Source organism: Schistocerca cancellata, chromosome 7 (assembly GCF_023864275.1).
Source record: "Schistocerca cancellata isolate TAMUIC-IGC-003103 chromosome 7, iqSchCanc2.1, whole genome shotgun sequence".
NCBI classification, from domain to species: Eukaryota; Metazoa; Arthropoda; class Insecta; order Orthoptera; family Acrididae; genus Schistocerca; species Schistocerca cancellata.
In genome coordinates, this window is record NC_064632.1 from 558,414,842 (window position 1) to 558,420,841 (window position 6,000).

Sequence of the window (6,000 nt, forward strand, 5' to 3'; positions counted from 1 at the left end):
GCAATCAGAATTTCAAAGAGCTTTGCAAGACTTAAAATCGAATAAGGCAGAAGGGTTCGATAACATTCCATCAGCATTTCTAAAATCACTAGGGGAAGTGGTAACAAAACTTCTGTTCACGTTGGCGTGTGGAATGTATGAGTCTGGCGATGTACTATCTGAGTTTCGGCAAAAAAAAACATAACCCACACAATTCCGAAGACTGAAAGGCTCAACAAGTGCAAGAATTATCGTACAATGAGCTTAACAGCTCATGGATCCAAGTTTCTAACAAGAATAACATACAGAGAACAGAAAAGAAAACTAAGGATGTGTTCGATGACGATCAGTTTGGCTTTAGGAAAGGTAAAAGCACCAGAGAGGCAGTTCCGAAATTGTGTTTGAATATAGAAGTGGAGCTACAGGAAAATCGGGACACGTTCACAGGTTCTGACGAAATGGAAAAAGCGTACGCCGCTATCAAAAGGTGCAATATGTTCGAAATTCTGAGAAAAATTTGGCCAAGCTATAGGGAGAGACGGCTAATATACAATATGTACAAGTGCCAAGAGGGAACGATAAGAGTGGGAACCAAGAACGAAGTGCTCTGATTTTAAATGGTGTAAGACAGTGCTCCTGTCTTTCACCTCAATTGGTCAATTTATACATCGAAGAAGCAATGATGGTAATGAAAGAAAGGTTCAGGAGTGGAATTAAAATTTAAGGTGAAATGATATCAATTACACGATTCGCAGATGACATTGCCATACTCCGTGAAAGTGAAGGAGAATTACATGATCTGCTGAACTGAATGAACAGTCTAATGAGTACAGAATATCGATTGAGAGTAAATCGAAGAAAGACGGAAGTAATGAGAAGTAGCAGAAATGAGATCAGTGAGAAACTTAACATCAGGATTGATGATCACGAAATAGATGAAGTTAGTGATTGTGCTGCCTACGCAGCAAAATAACCCATGGCGGACGGGGCAAGGGGGACTTAAAAAGCGGACTAACACTGGCGGAAATAGCAGTTTGCTTCAGAGAAGTCTACTAGAACCAAACGTACACCCTAATTTGAGAAATAAATTTCTGAGGACGTACGTTTGGGGCACAGCATTGTATGCTAGTGAAAACCGGACTGTGAAAAAAACCAGAAAGAAAGAGAATCGGAGCATTTCAGATGTGATGCTACAGAAGAATGTAGAAAATTAGGTGGAGTGGAAAGGTAAGGAATGAGGGAGTTCTCTGAAGAATATGTGGAAAACACTGACAAAAAGAAGGAACAGCATGATAGGCCATCCGTTAAGACATAACGGAATATGATCCATTATACTAGAGGGAGCTACAGAAGGTAGTAACTGTACAGGTAAATAGAGGCTGGACTACAAAAAATGGTTCAAATGGCTCTGAGCACTATGGGACTTAACACCTGAGGTCATCAGTCAATTCGAACCTGCGACCGTAGCGGTGGCGCGGTTCCAGACTATAGCGCCTAGAACCGCCACTGAGACCGTCAAGCTGGACTACATCCAGCAAGTATTGCAGATTAGGATTAGGATGCAAGTGCTGCTTTGAAGTGAACAGTTTGGCACAGGAGAGGAATACGTGTCGGGCTGCATCAAGCCACTCAGAGGACTGATGACTCACCACAAAAAAAAAAAAAAAAAAAAAGTGTTCACATCTCAGGATTTTGCGCGCGAAAGATCTCTAGATTACGTCCCATAAATATTCGATGGGATTCATGTCAGGCGATCCGGGCAGCCAAACCATTCGCTCGTAAGGTCCAGAACGTTCATCAAACCAATCGCCAGCAACTGTGGTCCTATGACATGGCACAACTTGATCCATAAAAATAACAGCATTGTTTGGGAAAAGACGTCCATGAATGGCTGAAAATGGTCCCCAAGTAGCCGAAAATCTCGAGAACCCAGTTCATTGCATGTTTACACAACCCACATGATTTTGGAGCCACCAGCAGCTTGCACAGTTCCGGGTTGACAACTTGGGTCCAAAGCTTCGGCAGACATGCGACTGTGACCGAGCGGTTCTAGGCGCTACAGTCTGGAACCGCGCGACCGCTACGGTCGCAGGTTAGAATCCTGCCTCGCCCATGGATGTGTGTGATATCCTTAGGTTAGTTAGGTTTAAAGGGCTCCGGAACGCCCTATAATTGCAATGTTAAAATAACGCTTATAAATTACATCATTCCTCACAAAGTATTTGAGGTAGGAAGTTGAACTTTTTACAGATTATTTATTGGAATATGGGCTACAACTTAACACAGGGATTTTAGAAAATTTTAGTTCAGTTATTAAAGATGATTTTTTTTCAATTGTAATGAAAATTCACAAAATTTTTTTGCAATTTTTTATTTATATATTCAAAAATATACAGTTTTTTTTGGAAAAAGGCTGTGTTAAATTATGCAGAAGGTACTGTGTAACATTTACTGAAAGTTTGAAACAAATATGTTTGGAAGATCCTTAGAAAACATGTAATTAGTATGAGAAAATAAAAGTTTTGGGAATCGAGCGACAAAGATTGGATTAACTTTTTAGTGCATTCCAGGTCCATAGGATGGATTATCTTCATCCTCTGCAAACTCCTCCTCAAGCTTCCTCTTGTTCCTCCTCCTGTTTACTCTTGCTTGTATTTCTAGACTCTTTACAGCCCTGTCTGCAGCCCGAAGGCGTTCCTTGTCTAAAGCAAGCATCGCTCGTACCATGTTAGAACCTATCTTCATTCCCATATTTCTAAATACCTTGCACCTTACAATGTTGCCATCATTGAAAGTCGCAACAGCAACTTTACTTTTACTCAATATTATACTTCAACAAAACAGAGACTCAAGAAACAGAATTAATTAAGAATATTTTCGGGATAACGACAGAGTAAATAAACATGAAACAATCGACAATCACACCAGCGATATATATTTAACCATCGCAGGTTAGCCACAACACTTACTTTATCTCACATCACTAAAATGTACCTGATGAACACGGACGTTAATAATAACACCATTTGACAGCAGTTTAACAGCGCCACAGTGGGTCACGCCCATGTAGAACACATTTCAAAAAAAATTTAAAAATAGTTGTAGTCTTCGGAATTGAATAAATTATATATCTATTAAAAGGTAATAGTCTACAGATTCAGAAAACGCAAAAAAGTAAAAATTGAACTTTTCATGATTTTGAGCCTTTCCGTAGCCCCTTAAGTAGTTCTAAGTTCTAGGGGACTTATGACCACAGCAGTTGAGTTCCATAGTGCTCAGAGCCATTTGAACCATTCTTTTTTTGTTAGCACTGACAACTCTACGGAAACGCCGTTGCTCTCGGTCATTAAGTGAAGGCCGTCGACCACTGCGTTGTCTGTCGTGAGAGGTAATGGAATACGCGCGCGAGAGTGCGCGATCGTGTGTGTGTGTGTGTGTGTGTGTGTGTGTGTGTGTCTGTGTACTGTAATTTGCATGTTGTATGATGATTGATGATGATGATATGACGAAAGAAGGGAGAGGGTGAAACACCATGCCGGCACATAGCCTCTCCTTGCTTATAGCACCAAGTGGGCCGCCAAGGTTAATGTCTCCATCCGACGGACGGTTCACTATCAACACTGCGGAGAGGTATGGTACGTAAACGCGGACAAAGTGTGCTGATCAGGAACTTTATGCGACCACTTCTCCTCCCCTTGTCTTGCAAATACTGGCAGTGAAAATTTTTTACACTAGCAGGATTCGAACTGGCTTACCACCGGATCGAGCATCACCACAAAAAAAAGCAACCTCGGCGAAGGACGCGGTTACTGAATTGTTTAACGATTTCCGAAATAGACTGTCCCTTGCTTCTATCTCTAACTATCGTTCCGCTTTCGGGATCCTTTGATTCCCGTCGTGCGGGTACAATAAAGTCGGAAACCTTATCACGTGAATTACCTGAGTGCAGATGTCAGTTCCGCCTTTGCACTCCCCTTTCATACGTTGTGTACGCTATTCTGCCGCCATCTGTATATGTGGACATCGGTATCCCATGACTTTTGTGACCTCATCATACATTTTTCTACATTTCAAACTAGTTACCATTCATCACGTCAACTAGAAGTTGTACCTAAGTCATCTTGTATCCTCCTGCAGTCACTCAACGACGACACCTTCTCGTACACCACAGTATCAGCAAAAGACAGCTGCAGGTTGCTGCTCACCCTGTAAGCCAAATTATTTACGTATATAGAAAATATAGCTAACGGTGGTCCTATAAAACTTCCCTGGAACTCCTGACGATACCCTTGTCTCTTATGAACACTAACCATCGGGGGAAACGTACTGGGTTCCATTACTCAAGAAGTCTTCGAGTCACTCACATATATCTTGGAACCTGTTCCGTACGTTCGTAGCTTCGTCAACAGTCTTCAGCGGGGCACCATGTCAAACATTTATCGGAAATCTAGGAATAGGGAATGCACCTGTTTTCATTGACCCATAGTTCGGAAACTATCGTGTAAGAAAAGGGCAGGGCGAGTTCTTACGAGCGATGATTTCTAAATCCATACTCAACTGTGGACAAAACATATTTCACTCTTTCTAGTAATTTTTAGTATTTTTTGCATTATCTTTGAGATTTTGGGAGAATCAGTTTCACAAAACCGGTTTAGACGCTTCCACAACCTCGCCGCTAGGCCACTGCGTTGGTTGTAGGTCTTTAGAGACAGGGTTGGCCATAAGTGGATATAATTCGTTTTCAACTGGTGTCTTGTCAGAAGGAAGTCAGCCATCATGCTACTTGTGGTTATGTTGATGTCCAATACTCTGGGATGTTAAGACATGTCTGGTTCGGGAGCTGCTATTCTGATGAAGTCACTGTGTTTAATGGAGAGCGATATTATTGAACAGTCTGCGTGATATCCCGAGAGGTGAATTCAAGTGATATTCAGTGCTGTAGTACGATTTACCGTGTAATGTTAAACAGCTTTGCCGGCCGGTGTGGCCGAGCTGTTCTAGGCGCTTCGGTCTGGAACCGCGCGACAGCTACAGTCGCAGGTACGAATCCTGCCTCGGGCATGGATGTGTGTGTGTTGTCCTTAGGTTAGTTAGGTTTACGTGGTTCTAAGTTCTAGGGGACTGATGACCTCAGATGTTAAGTCTCATAGTGCTCAGAGCCATTTGAACTATTTGTTAAACAGGTTTGTTTAGTAGGATTGTTCTTCGCTCTGGTATCCATCCTGGTGCATATGCGAGATGGAGTAGGTTCATATATGTTGCGTATTATTAAGTCCTTTGACACTGATCACTGTATCGTTCACAACTTCATTTCATTCCGTACAATCTTCACTTCTGGAGCGTTAACTGTTCAAGAAGCGTAAGATTCCTTTTGTACTGATGATTTTGACTTACATTCCCAACAGGCTTCTGTAAGGGAGATATGCGGGCTATATTGCTGGTACGAGTTTGTACATTGTATTCAAGTTTTTCAAGTTCAGTGCAGTAGCATTAAAATCATGTGTTGCGACTTTATTTACCGGAGACGTATACTCCTGCATACAAGCATTACTTAAACGTGCCACGTTCCAATGCCGCCATTTTATCTTTTTGAGGAACTCAAGAAGATCCCCTCCATTGATTTTAACAAACAGACATTAATTCACAGAATGGGCACCGATATTAATTATCATTACCCTACTAGATAATACTGCAATCTCTTTGCACCCTAGTTTACAGGAACGGTGTAAGGTAAGGCTATTTTCGAGCCCGTGTCGCTGGACGCTCGTATGAGACAGGTGGTAGCACTGCCTCACTGAACTGCTATCATCATCTGGCCGATAAACTCTTAGGATTCTGTTAAATGCTTATTTTCTGCATTCTAAATTTATGTTTATACGATATGAAAAGTGACCCAATGCGCTACTGGGTGCTATAAGCGGAAGGCTTACACATGCTCACGCAACCTGTTGCTTTCTCGAAACGGTTCATTTGTGCTTTACTTACTGTTTTAAGATATGGAGAGCCTTTTCACCTTCGGCA